The sequence below is a fragment of the Anabrus simplex genome, chromosome 13, assembly GCF_040414725.1.
Source record: "Anabrus simplex isolate iqAnaSimp1 chromosome 13, ASM4041472v1, whole genome shotgun sequence".
Lineage (NCBI taxonomy): Eukaryota > Metazoa > Arthropoda > Insecta > Orthoptera > Tettigoniidae > Anabrus > Anabrus simplex.
The window spans coordinates 53,985,610-54,012,675 of record NC_090277.1 but is presented as its reverse complement, the minus strand read 5'-3'; the positions used below and the strand labels follow the sequence as shown (position 1 = coordinate 54,012,675).

General features: G+C 42.2%; 1 protein-coding gene across 2 annotated transcripts in view; it reads right to left on the bottom strand.

Moving 5' to 3' along the window:
• LOC136884695 (uncharacterized) overlaps nucleotides 1–27,066 on the bottom strand; it is a 348,446-nt gene that overhangs the window by 85,726 nt on the left and 235,654 nt on the right. The window lies entirely within an intron of this gene.

Sequence of the window (27,066 nt, the reverse complement as noted above, 5' to 3'; positions counted from 1 at the left end):
AGCATACGAAAATGAACACAACGAAAATTTTCTTATGGACTACATATAAATGTGTGGCTGGTGGGCGTGACCAATCTTAAGGAGAATAATAAACAGGAAGCGCATTGGGACATACGAGATTTTAGAAGTAAGCCATCGCTATGTTCCTTCTTCCTCTTCGCCCACATCTGATCCATTCCTTCTTATCTCTGTTTCCGGAGGTGTTCTACGTTATGTGGCTGGCTTTTTTTCTTTCTTGTTCATCCTTGAAGATCACATTTTGAATTTTGTCCCTAAACTTCCTATTATGTGTATCCTTAATGTAAATGCTCGCTTTTTTGAGATAATTTAATGTCTATGTAAACCATGCTGGTTGTACTTTAAGCTTTATGGTTTTATTAAAAAATTGTTTTGTAAGTCTGTCACTATTCATTATCTTCAAATGTTAAAAAATACCCCGACAATCTTCTTTTACACATGGTATGTACTATATTCTCCACATGTACATAGACTTCTTTATTAGATTGTGGCCTGTTATATTCTGCTTCTGTTGTTCTTGGGCCAAGAATGCTTCTAAATAGACATGATACTGTATAGGCTTTTGGGCTTATGCTGTGTCAAGAAAATAAGGTGAAATTCTTAACGTTTCGCAGAAAACTGTGCTCTGCGTCCTCAGAAGAACTCTCGACTGACCACGAGAAAGGGTTCTTAAAGAATGACACTTTGAAATTCGGACGTTATAATAAAAGTGGAAATGGTATGTTCATTCGCCACCATATGGCCCCCAGGACGTGGCAAAACGCTAGCGTTCGAAGCGGAAGCTGACCGAACCATCACAATCAGACTATGCAGTTCACATAACGTGTTTGCGTAACATATGGCATACACAGGTGTATGATATAGCCACAAGCCTGGAATGAAACATCTGGCGTCGAGGAACGTACGAATTTGGAAAACACAGAGACGAAATAACAATAGTGAAGGGACAGGGAAGGGAACTACCTACGTAAATTCTTTATGGCTGGCAACCAGGTATTACTTAATTGATAGCCGGTGTCCCTGTGGAAATTGTTTGGATTTCTACGTATTTCCACAGCTTCCCGTATAATCCTGGAACTGTAGTGTCTAGTGTGTGTAAGAGCTCGAGCATTTTGGAACATGCCACGTTCTATCGTCGGGTCATATGTTAAGAATTTCACCTTATTTTCTTGACACGGCATAAGCCCATAAGCCTATACAGTATCATATCTATAAGTATGGGCCGAGAAAGCATTAATGACAACATGCTTCTAAATAGTTGATACATTTGTTTATTTCACCTCTCCGCATTAGTTTTAGTGTTTAGGCCCCATAGAGAGTCTCAGACCTCATCACTGTATTGTAGTGTTTAATTTTCGAGTCCCATGACAACGCCTTTTTTTTCTGTATACATTTCTAATGATATGGAATCCTTCGTTCATCTCCTTTGTTCTTACCTCCAAACGGTGCTTTTCGTTGTTCAGGTTTATCCATTCACCTAAATATTTAAAGGAGATAAATCTTTTGATTTTTTGATTTATGATTATTTTATCAAGCCAATTTTTAACGCTTGTTATAAATTCTGTCTTTAAGAAGGAGATTTGCAAACTTATGTTTCCTGCTTGCTGTATTAAGTTTTTCGATTTGTGTTTTCGCGTTCTCTGGTGTGTCCGTAATGAAGGCAATGCCATCCACGAAAGCCAAGCAATATATATATGCTATCTTTGTGATATCCAAAGTTAATGCCTATCGTGTCTGATTTCCTCCACTCTCTAATCAACTTCTCCAGAGCACAGTTTAAAAGTAGAAGTGACAACTCGTCTTCCTGCCTGACTCCTGTTTTTATTGCAGAAGTTTTGGAGAATTAGCCACAGAATAGGACTTTTGATGAGATGTTTGTTAATATTTTTTTAAATGTTATTTGTTTTACGTCCCAGTAACTACTTTTACGGTCTTCGGAGACGCTGAGGTGCCGGAATTTAGTTCCGCAGGATTTCTTTTACGTGCCAGTAAATCTACCGACACGAGGCTGTCGTATTTGAGCACCTTCAAATACCACCGGACTGAGCCAGGATCGAACCTGCCAAGTTGGGGTTAGAAGGCCAGCGCCTTAACCGTCTAAGCCACTCAGCCCGGCGAGGTGTTTGTTAGAGTAGCTTGTCTAATGTTTCTAGTTTCTGAATTTAAGTTGAATTATTTTGTATTTATTTATTTGGGAAACCAAAACAGTGACATGCCGAATTACAGAGTTGCGTAATGAGAAATATATTTACAATAAAAATAAAAATAAATGAAAATGCACCGACGAGAAAACATCTAATGACAAAAGTAATGGAGAAAATTAAAAACTAACAAGATAACTGTAGGGAATTAACAATAAAACATAAAGGGAAATGAAAAACGAAGAAATTGAAGATTGAAAGTAAAACGAAGGGAAGAACTTACAGCTAGGCACAGTGAGATAAATACAGATATGACACATAAGTAACGGTGTAGTACAGTAAAAAATAAATATTATATTATGTAAAATAAAGAGAACAGCAACGAGAAGAGGAAAAAAAGAATATGAAGGAAAGGAGCTAGGTTAAATTCAGGAAGATTCGATTGAAGGAGGCATACGAAGAAAAACGTCCACGTTCCTGTCAGAAGATAGAGAGTTAAGCAGGGTTGGAATGCAGATAAATAACGTTCTTTAAACAAGAGAGAGGCGAGAATACGGAATATGAAGGAGTGGATTTATCCTGGTTTTGCGAGTTGGTACATGTAGGAAAAATAAAGATGTAGGTTCAGAATAACGAAATAAACAGTTAACAGCGTTATATAGGAATCGAAGGTCGGCTAATTTCCTGCGAGTAGATAATAGACAAAGGTTTAACTTACCTAGTATCCGATTGTTGCTCAAGTTTCGTTCATCAGATACTCTGGCTCTAAAAATGGCACAGAAGAATGACAGCAAGTGTGTGATTGTTGAATAACACCACAGGGTCGTCCTCCAGATTCCAAGAAAAGCCTTTGGCTTTTATATAAAAATTGCGGCGGTTGCAGTGTAGGCTTCAGCCCACGAGTGGTCACGACTGGTCCGTCCTTAGACAGCTCTGCACTCCCCGCCGTCGGCTATCCTGAGAATCGTTTTCCGTTGTTTTCCATTCTCTCTTCATTTTACAATTGGTTTTAAGTCGCAGCGACACAGATAGGTCTTATGGCAACGATGGGTTAAGAAAGGGCTAGGAGTCGGAAGGAAGCGGTCGTGGCCTTAATTAAGATACAGTCCCAGCATTTGCCTGGTGTGAAAATGGGAAACCACGAAAATCGTCTTCAGGGCTGACGACAGTGGGGTTCGAACCCACTATCTCCCGAATGCAAGCTGATAGCTGCGCGCCCCTAACTGCACGACCATCTCGTTCAGTTTTTTGCATTCTCCTGCACTAACAACCATCAGGTTTTCTAGGAAAGTGTTCAAATTTTGAGGATTTGTCATTCATTTAAGAAATATTTTAGCCCTGTTCGAGCGTTTTAGCTAATGGTCCTTCTTTTGTTCATAATTTAAAGTTTAAAATCTATCCTCAAACTTTTGTGTTCTTGTTGCCACAGATAATTCCGACTAGTCTCCGTGGTGTAGTAACTAGCGCGTTGGCTTTGGGCGTTGATGTTTCCGATTTCGAATCGGACGCACACCGTTGAGGGATATGAAAAAGAAGTAGCAATCCAGAAAGGAGTGCGGCAAGGCTGAATTTTGTCCTCTCCCTCCTTTTCGTTGTTTATATAGAACAGGTGATAAAGGAATTTGGAAAGGGAATCATAATGTAAGGAGAGGGAATGAATACCCTAAGATTTCCCGATGATATTGTTATTGTACCTGAGTGGGGGGCGTGGTTAGATCATTGGCTTAGCTGCTGGCTTCCCACCCAGACGACTGACGTTCCAATCCCGGTCAATGCTGGGTCGTGATTTTCATCTCAAGAATGACGTGGCGTCAGGAAGGGCATCCGGTCTTAAACCCCCGGCCAAAGCCAAAATTAGCCTGGGTGGCTCGAGCGACCAGACATACCTGGGATTAGCTGAAGAACGTATCTGAGTCTGCAGAACTTCTTGAGTTATTGATGAGTCGTATGAACCAAGCCTTGGAGAAGGAGTGAGATATCGAAACAAATAAATCCGAAATAAAAATAATGGATTGCAGTCGGGTGAAGTCAGTTGATGCAGGTAATATTAGAAGAGGAAATTCTTCTTCTTCTTTATATATTTACCCTGCAGGGTCGGTTTTTCCTTCCGACTCAGCCAGGAATCCCAACTCTACCGCCTCAAGGGCAGTGTCCTGGAGCTTCAGACTCTGGGTCGGGGGATACAACTGGGGAGGATGACTAGCACCTCGCCCAGGCGGCCTCACCTGCTATGCTGAACAGGGACCTTGCCGAGGGATGCGAAGATTGGAAGGGATACACAACGAAGAGGAAAGGAAGCGGCCGTGGCCGTAAGTTAGGTACCATCACGGCATTTGCCTGGAGGAGAAGTGGGAAACCACGTAAAATCATTTCCAGGATGGCTGAGGTGGAAATCGAACCCACCTCTACTCAGTTCATCTCCAGAGGCTGAGTGGACCCCGTTTTAGCCCTCGTACCACTTTTCAAATTTCGTGGCAGAGCCGGGAATCGAACCCGGGCCTCCGGGGTTGGCAGCTAATCACACTAACCACTACACCACAGATGCGGACGATTAGGAACTTTATTAAAATAAGTAGATATATATTGTTGTCCGCCTCTATGTTGTACTGGTTAGTGTGATTAGCTGCCACCCTTGGAGGCTCGGGTTCGATTCCCAGCCCTGCCACGAAATTTGAAAACTGCTGGAACGGGGTCCACTCAGCCTCGGAGGTCAATTGAGTAGAAGGGGGGGGGGTACGATTCCCTCCTTTACCATCCTCCAAGTGGTTTTCCGTGATTTCCCATTTCTCCTCCAGGCAAAGCCGGGATGGTACCCGACTTAAAGCCACGGCCACTTCCTTCCCTCTTCCTTGTGTATCCCTTCCAAACTTCCCATACATCACAAGACCCCTGTTCAGCATAGCAGGTGAGGCTGCCTTGACGAGGTACTGGTCCTCGTCCCCAGTTGTATTCCCGGACCCAATGTCTCACGCTCCAGGATACTGCCCATGAGGCGGTAGAGGTGGGATCCCTAGCCGAGTCCAAGGGAGAAACCAACCCTGGAGAGTGAGCAGATTAAGAAAGAAGAAGATGGATATTGTTACTTAGGTATTAAAATAACTAAAGATGGCAGAAGTAAGGAGGAGACTTATCACTTTCTGAAGAAAAGAGATTTGCTCACTTCGAGCAATGATATATAAAACAGAAAGATGTTTCTGAAGACTTTCATCTGGAGCATTGCATTGTATGGAAGTGAAACATGGACGATAACTAGCTCAGAAAGAGAGATAATAGAATATTTTGAAATTTGGAGTTACAGAAGAATGCTGAAGGTGAGATAGACAGAACGAATCACGAATGAAGAGGCAGTGAATCGAATTGGTGAGAGGAGAACACACATCTTAAGACATCCAGGACTTCTTCAGTTGGTTTTTGAGGGAAATGTAGGCGGTAAGAACAGTATGGATAGACCAAAATTAGAGCAGATACACGATGTAGGAGTTATGTAGAAATGAAAAGGTTAGTACAGGATAAGGTGGCATGGAAACAACATGCTGAAGAAGATGACAGTAAACAAGGGCAGAATGACAGATTCGACGGATTGAAAATCCTCGCCGTTTTGGAACAGAATTGCCAATTTCATGGCGAATCTATTTCTTGAAGTGCTAGTTTGCGTTTCTATTTCTCTCTGTGGCCTATCCCAGTGTACCAACCCTCAATTGAACGAAGAAAATTTTCACAAAAAAAAACAGCAATTTGCAAAGCCCGGAATTTCATGCCGCAACAGGTTAGATTGCAAACTAAATTTGGTTAATAGGAAGTGTCGGCCACACGCTGTTGCATAATGTAGCAAGAGTAACATAAATTTTAGGAGTTATGATGGGCCGTACCCCTAATGTTCATGCAAACCCCATAGCATATTCGTTGTGAAGGTAGACTATACTTGCTATTCGCTTCAGAAACTTTGCATTCTAACCTGTTAATGCATAAAAATCCGAGCTCTAATAATTTGTAATGATTTTTTTTCTCAGGGAACTGATAACCTTGTAGGCCATATTCTAATAATTAATCAATACACGAGAGTAGTCTAGTGGAACACACGTGTGGTCTGGCAGGACCTTGAGGTGCCATTCCCGCCACCGCCCTTCGCAAACGGAACAGCTTCAATTAATTTGCAATATCTCGACCCCCTGAGGCGCTGCTGCTCGTGCTAATATCCGTCTGGGCCTCCTGTAAACCCGCACCAAGGTCTGTGACGTCACTAAATGTCAGTGTCAACCATTGTCATGGCAACACCTTGGCCGTCAACATTCCTCCATCTAAGGCCTTGCATAACAGCACTACAATTAATAACATTGCAGTTCCCACGGGGTTATTGAAAACAAAAAGCCTGGAAGCTATTTAGGACAAATAATATTAATGTTAACGTATAATTAAACAATTTCACAGTCGTACATTTTTTTCGCTACACGCAAAAGCACAGACTCATGGGTATCTTTCTTGGGCTTACAAGGGGAAGCCAGACCCTGCGGCCAACCGATTTCGACGAGCTGCAAAAGAGACAAATACCATGACGCAGGATCCGCTTCAGACAAAGTAGAGGTGATAGAACAATAACACATTTTACATTAACGTGTTACGTCTGCAAACTAATAAGTTCCGAAAAATTGATGAATTCTCGATTCCAATGCAACGCATGTATACTTGGAGAGTTACATCGCAGTCAACCGGGATGGTGGCCTAGTGGTCACCGTACTTGTCTGCGAACCTCGAAGACGTGAGTTCGAGTCCCGTCGCAGCTACATTTCTTGTACAAAATAAATTAATATTTGAGGGAACGTGAGGATGTAAAGTGGGAACAAAAATATTACGCAAACTGTACACTTTATTTTCTTTCTTCTTTCTTAATCTGTTTACCCTCGAGGATCAGTTTTTCGCTCGGACTCAGCGAGGGATCCTACCTCTACCACTTCAAGGGAAACGTCCTGGAGCGTGACACCTTGGGTCGGGGATACAACTGGGGAGTAGGGCCAGTACCTCGCCCAGGCGGCCTCATCTGCTATGCTAAGTAGGGGCCTTGTGGCGGATGGGAAGATTGGAAAGGATAGACAAGGAAGAGGGAAGGAAGCGGTCGTGGCCTTAAGTTAGGTACAATCCCGGCATTTGCCTGGAGGAGAAGTGGGAAACCACGGAAAAGGACTTCAAGGATGGCTGAGGTGGGAATCGAACCCACCTCTACTCAGTTGACCTCTCGAGGTGGCGTAGATCCCGTCCCAGTTCTCGTACAGTTTTTCAAATTTCGTAACAGAGCCGGGAATCGAACCCGGGCCTCCGGAGGTGGCAGATAATTACGCTAATCACTACACCACAAAGGCGGCTATATATTTATTTGAGGTAGAAAATCAAGTTCCCTGCAGTTTACCTAATATATTTATTCGCATTTTTATCTTCACGTTCCCTCAAAGAAACTCCATTTATTTCGTACAAAACAATGTAGCTACGACGAGACTCGAACTCACGTTGTCGAGGTTCATAGACAAGTGCAGTGATCACTCGGCAAAATGAGTTCGCCTTTTAGTGTTCTATCACCTCTACATTGTCCGAAGCGGATCCTGTGTCATGACATTTATCCTATATTTTTTTCTAAAACGGAAGCGTATTGACCTAAACCTTTATGCACCAGTTACACTGAAACTCGTTGAAATCGGTCGGACAAAGGGTCTGGCCTCTCCTTGTTAGGAGACGAAAGAGCGAATACAGATTATTTGGTAGTTTCCTTCTTAGTAGCTTCTTATGACATGCAGGGGCGTGCAAGTAACACATCTTTTGACGCCCCTCGCAGGGGAGATGAAATATTCCGATAAATCGAAAGTAAACCAGGGGGCAATTAAACGGACGCATAAGTTGGTGAGTGGATAGAACCAAAAATCTCTGAAAAAGAAGCTTTCGCTTCTCGCATGAATAAATTTGATATCGCTTATCAACTGACCAAAGCCGTTTACAGCAAAAAGTCCATATCCTTGAACGAAAAACTCAGATATTATTGCACTGTCATAAGACCAGGGGCTTTGTATAAAGCTGAATGCCTTGCTATGGACAAGAAAGGCCTGATAGAAAATTTGGAAATACAATGTGATTTCCATTACAGACAATGAACGTCCATGGAGGAACAGAAGGTCAGTAAATGAGGTACAGAGCTTAACTCTTAACTTCGCCACATTTGTCCTCGTAAGGAAATGGAAGGTAAACTCTTCCACTAGCCATAAACTCAGCACTAAGTGAGGTATATAGTGTTAAGCTATATTCCCAGCAGATCCCCCCGCCCCCCACCTATGAATTTAACTGGTCATCATTTCTGATGGAGGCTTGAGTGCACCGCAGAACTACAGTATGCACCTCTCAAGATGTAGAAATCTCGTTTTATATTTATGTTTTAATTTTCTGACTTTGTTTCTTCAGAGGAATGTTGGTTCACTCTGATACGGTTACAGGTGCGATGGACTGTGAGGATTCTATGTTTCTACAGCCTGCAGCGTGACTGCTCGCTTCAGACAGCAGAGTCATATTTCGCAAACTAATCCTGTCTCACAGGTTCCAGACTGGATGTCCATGAATTGCACAGTAATGCAATCCGACAACGTGACTCGTCCACCCATAGACAATGAACTGACGGGGAATTTACAAAACAGGACAATATATTTTTAAAACTATCGTTTTGGCCTCTTTGAAGCACGTCTTTTTTGGGTTTCCAACCACATCTGCAGTAGGTATCTTTGCCCATATGTCATTCATTCCCTTGGCGTGAGGGTTTATTTTTTTCCTCCGACCATGGTTGTCGTTTCACAGGCTTGAGGGAATTCTTGGGTTCCTGTTAAAAATGTTTCTGTCCACTAATGTAGGGGTCTATTATTTTGACTTGTAGAAATTTATGATTACTATTGACAAGGCTAGAAATCGGTAGGTATATACACTGACTGACAGAGCAAATGCAACACCAAGAAGGAGTGGTTCGAAAGGGATGAAAATTGGGGAAAAAACAGAGACGGCACGGACGAATAATTGATGTTTATTTCAAACCGATATGCAGGTTACACAATGCGCACGGCATCGACTCAGTAGGATGTAGGACCACCGCGAGCGGCGATGCACGCAGAAACACGTCGAGGTACAGAGTCAATAAGAGTGCGGATGGTGTCCTGAGGGATGGTTCTCCATTCTCTGTCAACCATTTGCCACAGTTGGTCGTCCGTACGAGGCTGGGGCAGAGTTTGCAAACGGCGTCCAATGAGATCCCACACGTGTTCGATTGGTGAGAGATCCGGAGAGTACGCTGGCCACGGAAGCATCTGTACACCTCGTAGAGCCTGTTGGGAGATGCGAGCAGTGTGTGGGCGGGCATTATCCTGCTGAAACAGAGCATTGGGCAGCCCCTGAAGGTACGGGAGTGCCACCGGCCGCAGCACATGCTGCACGTAGCGGTGGGCATTTAACGTGCCTTGAATACGCACTAGAGGTGACGTGGAATCATACGCAATAGCGCCCCAAACCATGATGCCGCGTTGTCTAGCGGTAGGGCGCTCCACAGTTACTGCCGGATTTGACCTTTCTCCACGCCGACGCCACACTCGTCTGCGGTGACTATCACTGACAGAATAGAAGCGTGACTCATCGGAGAACACGACGTTCCGCCATTCCCTCATCCAAGTCGCTCTAGCCCGGCACCATGCCAGGCGTGCACGTCTATGCTGTGGAGTCAATGGTAGTCTTCTGAGCGGACGCCGGGAGTGCAGGCCTCCTTCAACCAATCGACGGGAAATTGTTCTGGTCGATATTGGAACAGTCAGGGTGTCTTGCACATGCTGAAGAATGGCGGTTGACGTGGCGTGCGGGGCTGCCACCGCTTGGCGGCGGATGCGCCGATCCTCGCGTGCTGACGTCACTCGGGCTGCGCCTGGACCCCTCGCACCCTCGCAGGTGCCACATGTCCCTGCGCCAACCATCTTCGCCACAGGCGCTGCACCGTGGACACATCCCTATGGGTATCGGCTGCGATTTGACGAAGCGACCAACCTGCCCTTCTCAGCCCGATCACCATACCCCTCGTAAAGTCGTCTGTCTGCTGGAAATGCCTCCGTTGACGGCGGCCTGGCATTCTTAGCTATACACGTGTCCTGTGGCACACGACAACACGTTCTACAATGACTGTCGTCTGAGAAATCACGGTACGAAGTGGGCCATTCGCCAAGGCTGTGTCCCATTTATCGTTCGCTACGTGCGCAGCACAGCGGCGCATTTCACATCATGAGCATACCTCAGTGACGTCAGTCTACCCTGCAATTGGCATAAAGTTCTGACCACTCCTTCTTGGTGTTGCATTTGCTCTGTCAGTCAGTGTATGTTACTAAATATGTCCTCCATTTACGGCAAGTTACAGTGAAACTGTTGTAATGTAGTCGATATTTGACATAAAAATAAACTACCAAAAGCGTGTTCGTAATTTCGTCCCCCATTAAATTTATGAAAAGTACAATTAATTTTAATATTTCGTCCTTCCTAACCTTACCAATCACTTTCCCAATAATGAATTACTTGAAAGCCATTAATGAAACAGGTTTTCTTGGTATTCTTTTTAACACAGTCTTTCAGTGTTACTCGTGGGATGTTGAACGCGTTATTTGCATGTTTGTAACCCATTGCCTTGTCCCTCACTGCCTTAATAGCCTTTTTCATAGCCTTCTTATCCCACTGCTTGAGTTTTACCATCTGAAAATAATAATAAACTTCACAAATAACAAATAAAATGAAGGGGAACGAAATTACGAACATTCCCTGATTTATTATGATGGCCGCTATAGTAACTCACGCCAACCACCTGACTGTAGCGATTAAACGCCGGGAACTACACCACACGACTGAAATGCAGTGCAGTATTTATAGATATTAGTGCTCACTCTAAGAATAACAGGCTCTTAATTTGAAGACTGCACTAACTCAGCTCAGCATGAAAAATAACTCCTTCTTGTACACGGAATCTAAATATAATGCACACAACCAACTCTCACAACAAGACAACGGGCTGAGGCTACGCGTGTGCTCGCGGCTAAACATTAGATACCAAGCGTGCAAACTGGAAATCCCTAGGAGAGGGGGCGGAATTTGGCCCCCTACCTTATATCTAGATCTATTATCCCACTCACCGTCAAATCTTCAGACAGTTCGTTCTGCCTTTGAGATCCTGAACTTATGTCAGAATCCATTCTATCAGCCTGTTGCTAACCATAAAAAAAGAGCACGTGGTCGAAGAAAGTTAGCCTTATTTTCTTGATGTATCCGTTATCTTCTCCTCCTGTTTTTCTTCTTCTTTCCTGTTTCGTATAGGCCGACGAAGGGCCACGATATTCAACTATTGCGTTTGGGGTGGGTTTTGATGTTTGCTCAGTGTTGTGCATTCTCTCGCTGTGTTGTCCTTACTCTCGTTTGTCCAGAGGTCTTCTTTGTTGGTGATTTGTCCTGGAACCTCATTTGTTTAAGCATCCTCCAGAGTCTCTTTCTGTCACTCCCAGTTCCTGAAGATCTTTGATTACCTCCGTGAACCATGATACATTGCTCTTCTTCTCTTGCCAACGGCCGGAGCCGTTAGAAGTTAAGCAACATTGGGCATGGTCAAGATTTGGATGGGGGAGCGGAAAGGAACTGGTCACACTACCGTACGTAAACTCCGGCTCAGGCACACCTCTGCGGAGGTTCGGACCTACCTTCGAGCAGTTAACGAGAAGCTGGTTAGTCAACCTGGCATGATGCATCCTGTAGTTGTGTCCTGTAGTTCTTCCTGGCCACGTCCGTGATTTTTTTCACGTTGGTTGGGTTACCTTTTGTAGTCATTCCCTTCCTCGACTGGTCCTAAGATCTTCTTCAGTAGTTTTCTCTCCTGGTTTTCGAGCTTGTCCTGAGTCCTTCCCTGTTGAATATTAGACATTCTGAAGTGCATAAGACTTCAGAGGGCAGATGACTGTCTGGTAGTTCTTCATTTTAGTGCTAAGGGAGACACACTTTTTATTGTAGGTTTTATTGGTCAGTTGCATATGCCAGTTTTAACTTGTTGAATTCCATCTGTTCTCCAAGGAACTTAAACCTGTCGATTTTCTTCTTCCTTGCTCCAGGCGCAGTCTACAAGGTGATTAAGTGATGTATTGTGTTTTTCAAGTGCCTTACCCCGTACATTTACTTACCAACAATTCCTTACTACTGGGAGAAATACCAGGTAGAGGAAATCGACATAGTAGGTCTCATGATTGGACCAAGGGGAACGATTCCCGTTTTTGCCGCTAATTTCTGGAAATAGATGTCTCTGCCAGTTACAACGTTACGGGAGATTACCATCATAGCCTTAAGGGGCTCACTGATAATTCTAAGAAATCACTGTTACAATTAGGTTACCTTCAACATTTCTCAAGTACAGTATATCTATTTCTCTTCTAAAAATAAATGTAAAGTATACTTTGTCGCAAGGCAGCCTCTGCATGAGAGGAAGTATTTCATAAAATAAAAAGTACATCACTTCAAGAATTTCGTAAATAATATTTTCGTTTGTTCCACAGGCTCAAGGAACGCATAGAAATACACGGGAGGGAATAAAATACTATTATTATTATTATTATTATTATTATTATTATTATTATTATTATTATTATTATTATTATCAAGTAAATTCCTGTCCTCATCCCGAGTTGGTGCAGCTCTTTTAGAGGAGAGCTGCATGTGCCTATTTATCCGCATAACGGCTCTCCTGCCAATCTTAAATTTCTGACAGTACAGGGAATCAAACCTGGGTCCCCGAGTACGGCAGCTAATAGCACTAACTGTTACGCTACGGAAGCGGACAATATTATTATTATTATTATTATTATTATTATTATTATTATTATTATTATTATTTATTACGATAATGTTTTCAGACCTTACTGTATTCTCGAATTATTTAGTGACCAGTTCTCTCTTCTTGTGCATACCACTTCAAGAATTTGATTTATTCCAAAGATATACGGAACGCAGAGAAATCCACGGAAGGGAAGAAAATGAATAAGTAATTTTTTAGCGTTCCTTATTTTTCAGTCACGAAACACAAGACAAGCATTTGAAATGTGAGAGGAATGCTGGTCATTTTAAATGGAATGACTTTGTCTTCTACAAAGAATGTTCAATTGTCTACTAACCGCGACAGGTGTTGGAATAGCTCAGCCCGTGTGAAACAGAGAATGCTAACCCGCGGGACGCGTCTGTAAGACCAGTTGCATGTATCTAAGGCCAATGGCCAACGACAGGTTTTATGTAATATACTGTAGCTCCCAGGTATGCAGCAGTGTATACCTCCACAGGGTGAATTCAAATGGGCTTTGCGAGCCGGTGTTGCTAAAATGGCACCTGGCTTAAGACCAGCTTGAGAGCACCAATGGAAGTAAAACATCCACAGTTCAGGCAAGCAATTCAATGTTGAAAACATTCTAGGGATATGAGCTACGAATTTTAGGTAAATAAAATGTAATAAGGTATGGGAATACATTAGGGGCTGCCTGGCCGAGGCGGTAAAGGCGTGCTCGGTTCGCCCGGAAGGACGTAGGTTGGAATCCCCGTGAGGAACTCGTAAAATTTAAGAAACGAGATTTCCACTTCCGGAAATCTGATGTTCACTCAGCCTAAACCAAGAATGAGTACCAGGTTAATTCCTGGGAGAAAGGCGGCCGGGCGTAGAGCTAACCACTCTACCCCATCATGTGCCGAGGTTATGGACAGTGGAAGCCTTTATCTTCCACCCCACGAGTGCTAATATGAGTCAATGCAGAGTTTCACTTACGTCCATGTAACTACAATCGGTGCGGATATTTAAAAAAAAATCAAAAAACGCCTGAGGATATTCTTTTGCTATTTGTTTTACGTCGCACCGACACAGATAGGTCTTATGGCGACGATGGGATAGGAAAGGCCTAGGAAGTGGCCGTGGCCTGAATTAAGATACAGGCCCGGAATTTGCCCGGTGTGAAAATGGGAAACCACGGAAAACCATCTTCCGGGCTGCCGACAGTGGGGTTTGAACCAAATATCTCCTGGATGCAAGCTCACAACTGCGCGCTCCTAACTCACTCGGTGTGTTATTTGTTTATATTTCTCTTGTATTGTCATTCTTTTCCAGCATTTAAACCTTCGTACTTCTACAGTTTTGGGGCTTAAAGGACGAGAGAGCACGTACATATTCCCTGGCTCTTCCCGTCTTAGTAGCCTCTTACGAGGTGCACCCATAGGGGAGATCGAGATTTTCAATAAATCGAATGAAAAGTGAGAGTATCCATAAGATAACGATAAGGCTCATGAATTGTTAGAAAGATATTCTTGTCTTAGTAAATATAATAATAATAATAATACCGGTAATAATAATAATAATAATAATAATAATAATAATAATAATAATAATAATAATAATTAGACAGCTCGATGGTGTAGAGGTAGCATGTCTCTCTCTTATTCCAATGCCCTGGGTTCGTTTTCCGTCAGTTCAAGGATTTTAATTCTGGCCTGTGTAGCAGAGCGTGGTTCACTTGGGAAAAAAGCGCACAGTGAGAAGACAACGCTACTGACCAATTATACATAGATGAATACTAGTTGCCATGGTTACAATGGTGTCGGGGAAATTTATGACAATAATTCCAGATACCCCTCCATCCCAAAAACATGTCCATGTTAATATCGGACTCATATAGTTTATAATAATGGTACCACCGAACATGTGACTACGCTGTTTGGGTCATGTAGCTATTAGCTTGCATTCGGGAAATAGCGTGTTGGAACCCCACTGTCGGAAGCCCTAAATGTGGTTTTCCGTGGTTTCCCATTTTCATACCATGCAAGTGCTCGGCCGCTTCCTTCTCACTCCTAGCCCTTTCCTATCCGATCGGCGCCGTAAGAACTGTGTCGGCGTAACGTAATGCAAATTATAAATAAGATGTCGGTGTTTCCTTGTTATATCCTCGGATTGTGAGGAATAATGCAGTGTGTCCCGCTCCTAGCGAGGCCGGCAGTCGACATGCACATGCACGCTCCGAGCGGTGTATTCATAACCTCATGCTGACTTACTGCATAGCCACGCGGCGGTCGGTTACTCGAGTGTGTGTGTGTCGTGGGAAGCCGTGAATCTATACGTTTGTTGCAAGGGCACGTGTTGATGAATTACAGTAGAATTAATTATTTTAATTACACTATTACACTGTTGAAATGCAAGTGCAATTCACGCTCGAACAAAGAATTTATATGTATGACACTTATAACAACCGAGTTATGTAGAGAGGTTTCTCGGGGTTCGAGTTCCAGGTGGAGAAACAGCTGGATGTTTCGTGAATAAATTAATAACAAGGGGATCACTTCCAGCTGCAATTCCTAAACCGAAACGAAGTGTTCCATTGGAAGAAAAAGTCGACGACGACGTTCACACATCATTCGTACGATGTCCCACTAAGTCTTTATGACGTGTTGAACAACAAGTCAGTATCTCAAAATCTTCAGTACATAGGGCTACTTCCTGTGTGTGTGAGAGATATTTGTGGGGAACCCTAAAATATAAATTTTACAGAAATAATTTTTACACCATAGATGAAATTAAAAACAATATAACAACAGTAGTTACGACAATTACGCATCAGGAACTTGGGCGTGTGAGTAGCAATTTCATTAGAAGATGCCAGGAATGTTTGAATGCTGCAGGACGCCACCTTCAATACCGCCTGTAAGAAAGATTACTACTCATGACAAAGGCTAATGAGTGCGTAAATAAGCAATACATGTAGTCAAAAATGAAATGGCGTATGACTTTTAGTGCCGGGAGTGTCCGAGGACATGTTCGGCTCGCCAGATGCAGGTCTTTTGATTTGACTCCCGTAGGTGACCTGCGCGTCGTAATGAGGAAGAAATGATGATGAAGACGACACATACACCTAGCCCCTGTGCAAGCGGAATTAACCAATGATGGTTAAAATTCCCGACCCTGCCGGGTATCGAACCCTGGACTCCTGTGACCGAAGGCCAGCACGCTAACCATTTAGCCATGGAGCCGGACAATACATGTAATAATATTGGTAATAGAATACGCGGGAGGTTATGAATATTCCGCTCGGAATATGCGTGTTGTCTCCCAGCCCCGCTGGGAGTGGCACACACTGTATATTAATAATTCCCCACTGAATACATTATCAGTGCTGTCCTATAACTATTTGATTCACATATTCATTAGTTATATTTTAATTAAAATATCTGATATCGTCTTTGAGATCGGGGTTCGATTCCTGTACGGTTACAAAGGGTTCCGTAGTCTAGTAGGTATCTTACCAGAGAATTCTGCTTGGGAATGGTTTCTGCCACAAAGTACCACTTAAGTGAACCGCCGCAGAGTGGTCGGCCAAACCAACTGTCACCCGAAAACAGAGCTAGCGACGATTGATGATTAGAGCTCAGAATTTTATGCAGTAACAGGTTGGAATGTAAACTTACTGTAGCGGGTAACAAATATAGTTTATCCTGCACAACGGTTATGCTACGTGTTTTGCATAAACATTAGGGGCACGGCCCACCAGAACGCCTAGAATTTATATTATTCTTGCTACATAACGGAAGAACGGGCTAGTCGACACTTCCTAATAAACAAATTAGTTTGCATTCTAACGTATTACTGCATAAAAGTTCAGGGTTTATTGATGATGATCAGTAAAACGCGCGAACCAACGAGAAATAGTAGCTTTTCTACAGGTAATATTTTAATCATGTTAGTGCGAAGTCCGGTTCCCATCTGTTCCTCTATTTACGGAGGTCAGTAGCCTCCCCGCATAAGAAGTAGCCTTGTCACTGTTTAAAGAGTGACAATGTTTACGTGGAGGCGTTCAACTTCTAGTACTTCGGGGAACGGTTGACTAGTCTCCAGGTGCTGTACATCAAACGTGCTTGTATCTTAGACGAAAGGAATGAAGAAGAGAAAACGGGAAGTAGGAAGAAGAAACAAGAAAAATAAGGACAATTATCTAGATACTGCAAGGAAGCTTCCGTGGCTCAGGCGGCAGTGCTCCAGCCTCTCACCGGTGGCTTTCCTGGTTCAAATTCCGGTCACTCCATGTGAGATTTGTGCTGGACAAAGCGAAGGCGGGGCAGGTTTTTATTCGGTTAGTCCGGTTTATCCTATCATCTTTCACTCCAGCAGCATTCTCCAGTATCATTTCATCTGGCCATTAATCACTGCCGCAGAGGAGTGCCACAAGCTTCGACAAACGACGCAATTTCTATCCTCGCCGCTAGACGGGGTTTCCATTCATTCCATCCCTGACCCAGACGAATGATTGGAAACATTTTCATTTTTATCCAGGCACTGAAAATATTTTCCTTAACTGAAACATTGAAAGAAAGAAAGAAAGAAAGAAAGAAAGAAAGAAAGAAAGAAAGAGTTATTTTTGCTAAATTTTTTATGTTGCACTGACAGAGAGAGGTCTTATGGCGAAGATGCTGTAGGAAAGGGTTAAGAGTGGGAAGGAACCAACTACTTTTTTGTTGCTATTTTGTTTTACGTCGCACCGACACAATAGGTCTTATGGCGACGAGAGGACGGGAAAGGCATAGGAATGGGAAGGAAGCGGCCGTGGCCTTAGTTAAGGTACAGCCCGAGCATTTGCCTGGAGCGAAAATGGGAAACCACGGAAAACCATCTTCGGGGCTGCCGACAGTGGGATTCGAACCCACTATCTCCCGGATGCGAGCCCACAGCTGCGCGCTCTTAACCGCACGGCCAACTCGTCCGGTGAGGAACCAACTATGACCATATTTATTAAGATATAACCCCAGAATTTGCCTGGTGTTAAAATGGGGAACCATGGAAAACCATTTTCAGGATTGTCGAAAATGGAGTCCGAACCCATTGTCTTTCGGAATGCAAGTTCACAGTTACATGATGCATGCCACGTATTCAACTCGCTTGTTGAGAGGGAAAGAATGAAATAAAAAGAGAGGAAAGACAATGAACAGTTCAGAATATGTTTTTCCGTGGTTTCCCATTTTCACACCAGGCAAATGTTGGGGTTGTACCTTAATGAAGGCCACGGTCGTTTCTTCCTGCCGGGCTGAGTGGCTCAGACGGTTAAGGCGCTGGCCTTCTGACCCCAACTTGGTAGGTTCGATCCTGGCTCAGTCCGGTGGTATTTGAAGGTGCTCAAATACGTCAGCCTCGTGTCGGTAGATTTACTGGCACGTAAAAGAACTCCTGCGGGAATAAATTCCGGCACCTCTGCGTCTCCGAAAACCGTAAAGGAGTAGTTAGTGGGACGTAAAACAAATAACATTATTATTTTCGTTTCCTTCCTACTCCTAGGCCTGTCCCCATATCATCGTCGCTATAAGACCTATCTGTGTCGATGTGATGTAAAATAAATTGTAAAAAAGAACTGTGAAAAAAAGAAAAAAGAAAGAAAGAAAGAAAGAAAGAAAGAAAGAAAAAAGGAGAAAGGAGATACAATTAAAGAAAGTCGGAAAGAAAGGAAACTATGAAATAAATTCAGAAAGACAGAAAACCATGGAAGAAAGACGGGTAGAAGGAATGAGCGAAAATTGAGAAAGAAAGAAACTATGATTGAAAGAATTAACGTAAACTGTGATAGAAAAATGGAAGGAAAGAAAACTGTGAAGGAAAGACGTAATGAAAGAAAGAACGAAAGGAAGAAAGATGAAAGAAAGAAAGAAAAAGTATGAAAGAAAAAGGGAAAGACAGGAAGGAATAAAATTCCGAAAGGAAGACGCAGAGAAAATAAACAATGAAAGAAAGAAACGAAGAAAGAAAGAAAGCATTGATAACGGAAACTAAAAGAGAAAAGATAAATAAATAAATAAATAAATAAATAAATAAATAAATAAATAAATAAATAAATAAATAAATAAATAAATAAATAAATGAGGACTACACGGCTGAAGCAATATTTTTAAAAAATTATTGTTTTACCTCGCCCCGACACAGATGGGCCTTATGCTACGATGGATTGTGTAAGGGCTCGGTGTGGGAAGGAAATGACCGTGGCCTTAATTAAGGTATAGCTACAACATTTCCCGGTGTGAAAATTAGAAACCACGGAAAACCATCTTCAGTGCTGGCGACGGTCGGGTTCAAACCCACTATGTCCCGAATACAAACTCACAGTTACGCCACTCTAACTGCACAGCCAACTCGCTTAGTGTATGGTTCATTAACAGTCTGATCATAAAGACATTAGCGATATCAAGATCTTGAGAGAGAACCCTTCATTAATTCATTATGCAAACAAGAGAATACCTTCCACTCATTGTCTATTGTCTTCCTCACGTTCTCTGAAGGAGGCCACGCAGTGATGTCACGCAGCTATTCTAATTGTGTGCTAAGAGGGTACCGTAGTGTTTTCTTGGAGGCGCTCAAGAATGTTTATCTTCAAAGCCTCTTCAACTTCCATTGGTCTTAAGAACAAGGTGCCGTCTCAAATTTACCTAAAGATCGAATTCAATAACCTGCCTCGTACTTTAATGTTCTTAGAACAATACCAATCCTAATGTACACTATCTGACACATAGGCTAAGCCGATACAGAGTGAACCGAAATTCGCGCACTCGGGCGTCGCAGCGCGACTCCTCACATGCCAGCAATAAAAAAAATATCTGTCACAAAAGTTCGTCCTGCGAGTATATCCGGCAGAAAAAAAAGGACGTTGAAAAGTGTCAATCTGGCAACACTGTAACCACATATAGGGTAACTACCTCTGTCAGCACACATTAGTCGTGCTGTACAGTTGGTGCAGTGGATAGAGTTTTGGGTTAGCATGCAGTAGGTCGAGGGGTCTCTGCCTCGCAGGGAATGTTTCTTGCTTGACACAAGTTGGATATTGACGATGCGTTTTCAAGTACTTCATTCGTTCCACTATCCTTATTCTCAATCTCTTCAAACACGTGCGTTAGTTTGTACAAACAATGACATTGTTCACACGAACACCAGAAATGCACAAATATTGTGCGTAGGACTACATACGTTCCTAATATTTTCCTCATTGTACAAGTAGATATTAAAGAATTCTTTCATTTTTCGTTTCCGCGTTGAGGAGTTTCCGCATTAAACAAAAGAAACATTATAACTCCATAAGCTTCGCTGGGACCAAGAAAATACTCCGCAGTAGACAAGGTTCCGCTTTATACAGTTCCACTCTGAGCACGGTTTACTGTATTTTACTTGTTTTTCATTATGCTTTTTTCTCTTTCCTCTTACTTTTAAGCTCCACATTTCTTTTATTTGTTGAATATAGCTTTCTTTATCCATTATACGTTATCCAAATTTGTGATTTAGCTTAGTTGTCTATTATTTTTGAAATAGAATAGTATATTTCTTTTATATGTGCATTATCTTGTAAACCAAACCAAACCAAACCAAACCAAACCAAACCAAACCAAACCAAACCAAACCAAACCAACCAATTTTTCACCTAATCATTCTTTAAACGATTTCAAAGAAGTTGGAAATTTATTCAATATCTCCCTTGGTAAATTTTCCAATCGCTAAATTCCTCTTCCCATAAAAGAGTATTCTTGCTCTAGTTGGTCCCCTTTATTTCCAACTACATCTTCATATTATGATATTTCTTACTTTCAAAAACTCCACTCAAGTTTATTGGTCTACTAACATCATTGTACGCTACCTCTCCATTGAACGTTCGAAACACACATCCAACATCCCCTCAGCTAACATACCTTTTAGCACAGTCTGCCCATTAAGACCAAGTCATCGGCAGAGGTCAGACTCCGCACAAAATTTTCCATCGAATTGAATACCTCCTTGCTATATATCAATGTAAAGTAATAAAAGCAACGGTTCTAAGTTTGGACCTTGTGTAACCCCTGTAACTACGATAATCGAGAGTAAATATAACCCGACCTTTATCTCTTCATTGGTTATGCAGCGCACACCACCGATTAAGAATCAATTTTTAAGTGAACTTCCAGTAATTAAGAAGATTTAGGTAATCAATTAAGTAGCTTCTTCTAACCATTAACCGCGCCCAAAATCAAGGCCGATAAACAAGTGGTCTAGTGGCCAAGGTCGGGGTACATCGCTCTCTGCGAGGAAAAGTGGCCTGGTTAATGGCTTGGAACACAAGGTTGGTGATGTGCTTGCTAATGAAGGGCCATGCAGAATTATAAGCTACATCTAAGGCGAATGAACGCACTCATTTGTACCTAGTCAGTGCTTACATAAAGTGCTATATAAAGGTTGTAATATTGGTGTTCAGATCACAAGGAACGGAGAATCTCTGTGAAATACTTCAGGTACGAAACGTTTTGAAATAACTGTCAGCAAAGGTGTTACAATATTCGGAATCCATAGGAGCCATATTCCGTGGACGATTACAACAGTCAATGTTCTCTTATTTCCAGTGTTGCCAACTTAGCGGACTTGAAGACTGTCGGCGGAGAAATATATAATTTAGCGGACAGCGGAATTTTGGGCGGAATTCTCGATTTATTATAGCGGAATTTATTGTTTTATCAGTTTTCTTTTTAAATGTGTACTCCAGTCTGTCTCCGAGCTATTCCGTATTTCATGGTTTCATAAATTTCTTTTTTGCTAGTTGCTTTACGTCGCTCCGACATAGATAGGTCTTATGGCGACGATGGGACAGGGAAGGGCTAGGAGTGGGAAGGAAGCGGCCGTGAATTAAGGTACAGCCCCAGCATTTGCCTGGTGTGAAAATGGGAAACCACGGAAAACCATATTCAGGGCTGCCGACAGTGGGGTTCGAACCTACTATCTCCCGAATACTGGATACTAGCCGCACTTAAGCGACTGCAGCTATCGAGCTCGGTCATAAATTTCTAATGCGTGGGGAAAGGTTACTTATCTCTTAGTTGACGAATGACGACAGATGATGAAACTGTGAGAGAGCAGCATTTATATTTACGCTATGAAGGAAGACCGTTTAATGAACTGGCCTGTTTTGTGCGGGGCCCTCGAGGTAATGGATTCACCTAGTTTGCACCCGGCACTAAAACGCCTACAAGGTTTAGCTCGCCGGCTCCCAGGCAGGGGGTTAATCCCAGTGAAACTCACAGATTAGGTGACTGCAGATATTTACTTTATTATTATTATTATTATTATTATTATTATTATTATTATTATTATTATTATTACTCATTTTATTGCTCATTATTTGATATCGGATTTCTTGGCGTAATTTTAGCGAATTTTTAGTAGTATTTAGCGGATCTTGATAATATAAGTTGGCAAGACTGCTTATTTCTCTTTTCCAGCGTTTATCACCACGTACGGGGTCCGCTGTTTTGCTGTATCTCCTCTATTTCGGTCTCTTGCTGATATCTTCAGGTTTTAAGCCAGCGTCACGCATGTCAGCCTGGATATTATCGGTCAATTGCTTTAATGGTTTTCCACATGGTCGTATTCTACCCGTGTCAAATTGTGGAGCTGTTTTTACAACTGAGTAGTCCTGCCTTCATATTACATGACCGTATCAGCGGCGACGAGCTACAATATTAGTTTGTCCACAATTGGAGCAGCGCCGAATCTTTGTCGATTGTAACTCAAGGCTTTCCCGTCTCTCAAACACACAAATTCAGTATAAATATTACACTATGAAATACCTGTAAAACATTATTAAACAAAGGAATAAAAATATACACTATTAAGCAAAGAATGAGACGTTTCGTTCTTGAAAGTACATCCTCAGATTCTGTCAAGTCTCACTCAAATATTTCTGTTTATTTCTGTTTAATACTTAGGAAATTTAAATCTGGAACCTATCTTAAAGATGTTCTCCTTTGTCTCCAGTAAATGTCTCAGTATTATTGTAAATATTCTAAATATTTGAGTGTGACTTGATAGAATCTGACGATGTTCTTTCAAGGACGAAACGTGTCATTCTTTGTTTAATAGTGTGCATATTTATTCCTTGTTTGATAATCTGCTTTTTACAGGTATGTTTGGTGTAATATTTATACACTGTGTGGCCAAAAGTCATTGGAAGACACTAAATGTTATGTTAATAACGACCTGCTCCTCCGCGAACCCTCAAAACGGTAGCAATACGGCGAGGCATTGTCTCTACAAGGTGTTGGAATCATTCTGGAGGAATCTGGACCCACGCATTTTGCACTGCTACCCACAATAATTGGTCTTGTGTAGCTGGGTTCTTGGAGTGTACACCAGCGTCGACAGAATTCTATAAATGTTTGACTGGATTAAGGTCAGGGGATCTGGAGGGCCAATCCATAGTCGTAACTTCACTGGAGTGCTCCTCCACCAAAGAGCGGTGGCATGGCGTATTGTCCTGTTGAAACACGGCATCTCCATCAGGGTACTCAAGGACCAGAAAGGGATGCAGATGGTCTGAAAGAATGTCCAGATAATGTGCACCTGTCAGCGTTCCCTACAGCTGGACAATGGAGCCTAATTGCGACCATGAGAACGCTCCCCAGACCAGGATTCAGCCACCTTCCGCCTGGACACAACCTTGTTGTTGCGCAGGACCCATAGCTTCAAGGGGCATACGCCCCACTCTCAGGCGCCAATCAGCTCGATACAACTGGAACCAGGATTCATCCGACCATACCACACGCCCGCACTGTTCCATGGTCCATTGCCGACGTTCGCGGGCTCATGCACGTCGTTGAACTCTATGTCGAGGTGTCAGCAAAGGGACACAAGTTGGTCGTCCGTTGGTGAAGCCTATGGGGTGCAGTTGCCTCCTTACACTCCTGGTAGAAATGGCTTCCTGACTGACAACATTTAAATGGGCGATGATCTTACTCACAGTAGCCCGTCGAGCACCCAGTGTGGTTCTGCGGAGGTGAAGTGATGTCCGTTCGTTAAATACCTGTGGTATTTCCGTGCGGCGGTTCACGCGGGAAGTAACATTCTCTCTGCGATATTGAAGATCCACCCTCGACACTGCTGGTCTCGGAAACCCGAATTCCCCTATAACCTCCGAGACGTGTGGCCATCGTCTCGACACTGGTGTCTGTGACACACTGCTCAGCTACGCCGCAGCTGGCCTGAGAGATCCAAACTTGGGACTTCCTTGTTAAATCTTCTCGACTTGGGGCTTCGAAGACTTTTTTTTGATACTTGCTTTATGTCGCACCGATACAGATGTCTTATGGCGACGATGGGATAGGAAAGGCCTAAGAAGTGGAAGGAAGCGGCCATGGCCTTAATTAAGGTACAGCCCCGGCATTTGCCTGGTGTGAAAATGGTAAACCACGGAAAACCAGCTCCGAAGACTACCAAACTTCATGTTTTAGGAGAATTTAACATCTACGAGAAGAATTTTATGGGGGGTGGGGGGTGGGGAGGGGAGAAAAATGGCCCTCCGCCCTCCTAAGATAATTTTTGGGGGAGAAAAGGTCTTGTCTGGACGTTGAGGCGCAATCTATTCTCAGCCAATGTTCTCTTATAATGTACAATAATCTAACAAAACTACCCAAATAAGCTCATTATTATCGTTTTTGAGAAGATAAAAACCTGTTTTGATTCCAAGGAACACCGTGATATTATTTTAAGCCAAGATTAGGGGAAATTCACAAAAGTTGGTTTAAGAACTACAGGATGTCTGCAGCCAACACCAGGAATGAATACCAGGTTAAGTCCTGGTGAGAGAGGCGGCCAGGCATAGAGCTAACCACTCCATCCGACGTAGTGTCTATGTTACGAATAGTCAAAGCTTCAATCGACCGTTCCTCTACTTCCTTTATTATTGTGATTGTAAACCTTGCATGGAAGAAACTATATTTTTTCCAACTAGACCGAACTTATGTTACCCCTACCACTTTTGTTTGTAATATTCAAGACGTATTTATTATTTTAACTTTTATAAATATGGTGGTTTAAGACATCATTGATGCTATGACCTTAAACCTGTAATAATAATAATAATAATAATAATAATAATAATAATAATAATAATAATAATAATAATAATAATAATAATAATAATAATAATAATAATAATAATAATAATAATAATAATAATTCGCTGATGACATGACATTGCTAGCAGGAGATAAAGAAGAAGCCCAAATAATGCTTGAAAAATTACATGAAATCGCAGAGAAGGCAGGACACCGGATCTCATACGAAAAGACAGAGTACATTGAATACAAGCATAATAAAGAAAAGCATCTGGAAACAAAGTGTGGGAAAGTCAAGAGGTCAGATAAATTTAAATATCTTGGTGAATGGATCCAGCCGAATGGCTTTTATATAGAAGCAAATAAGGGAAGGGCCATAAAGATGAAATTAGCCTACAAATTAGTACAGAATAAATACAATAAAAGAACGATGTCTTACAGAGCAAAGATCAGACAATATACCATGGTTATCAAGCCAGAGGGACATGCCTGATACTGAATAAGAAAGGGAAAATGGATGAGCCAGAGAAGAAAAAGAAAAATCTTGAGAAATAATTTAGGACGCGAAATAAAGAAAGGTTGGTACATGGTGGAATAGGAGAAATGAAGATCTATACAGACAGACAGAGAAGATCGCAGACACCATACGTAAGAGGAGACTGAAATTTTATGGGCACCTCACAAGAATGAACGAGGGTCGACTAACTAAGAAAATCTTTAACTACAACATCAAATTAAAACTAACTACTAAATGAGTAGAAGAAACAAGAAAGGACATGGAGGAAGTTAGTAAAAATTCAAAATAAATCTTCAATAGAGATACGTTTCGACCTAAAATTGATAAATTCAAGGGGTTCCAGGAAAAACACAGTGATAAGTTCAAGAACATGCCGTCAGAGGAGATGAAGAGGAACCACAGCGAAGTGATGATAAAGTTCTGGGAGTAGAAAAAAAGGAGTAACCAGCAAGTCAATTATTCACCGTGGTCCAAAGTAGACCGAAATCGAAGCAGTAAGAAGAAGAAGAAGAAGAAGAAGAAGAAGAAGAAGAAGAAGAAGAGGAAATAGAATCACAATTCCCTGGTACTTAAACGTCAAGAAAGATCTCGAAGAAATGCGCCTACAAGACGATGACACGCAAAAAAGAAAAAGAAAAGGAAAGGAAAAGGAAAAACGAGAACTTTTCAGAACAAGTATCCTGAATTTTGGGTCTTTCCGAGATGAGAATTGGACAACTGGTGCAAAGTGGTCGGATGAACGCCGTGCTCAACACAGCGATCTAATGAACACCTACTGGATCAATCGAAAATGGAATAAACGCCAGAATGTACAATGGAACTAATCGTGGTCGCTAGTTGGCTACTAAATAAACAAACAAACAAACAAACAAACAAACAAACAAACAAACAAACAAACAAACAAACAAACAAATAAATAAATAAATAAATAAATAAATAAATAAATAAATAAATAAATTATAGACATGATACTGTATAGGCTTTTGGGCTTATGCCGTATCAAGAAAATAAGGTGAAATTCTTTACGTTTCGCAGAAAACTGTGCTCTGCGTCATCAGAAGAAAATCTCGACTGTCCACGAGAAAGGCTTCTTAAACAATGACTTTTTAAATTCAGACGTTATAATAGAAGTGGAAACGATACGTTCATTCGCCAACAGATGGCTCCCCGGACGTGGCACAGCTCTAGCGTTCGAAGCGGAAGCTGACCGAACCATCAGAATCAGTCTAAGAGGTTCACATAACATATGTTCGTAACATATGACATAGACAGAAGCCTGGAATGAAACATCTGGTACCGAGCTCGATAGCTGCAGTCGCTTCAGTGCGGCCATTATCCAGTATTCGGGTGTTAGCCCGCTGTCACACAGGGCATCGAACGATCAAGAGCGACCAACTGACATCGAGTACTAACGACTAAATTTATTTACCTTGTCACACTGCTCATCGATCGAGAGGGATCGAC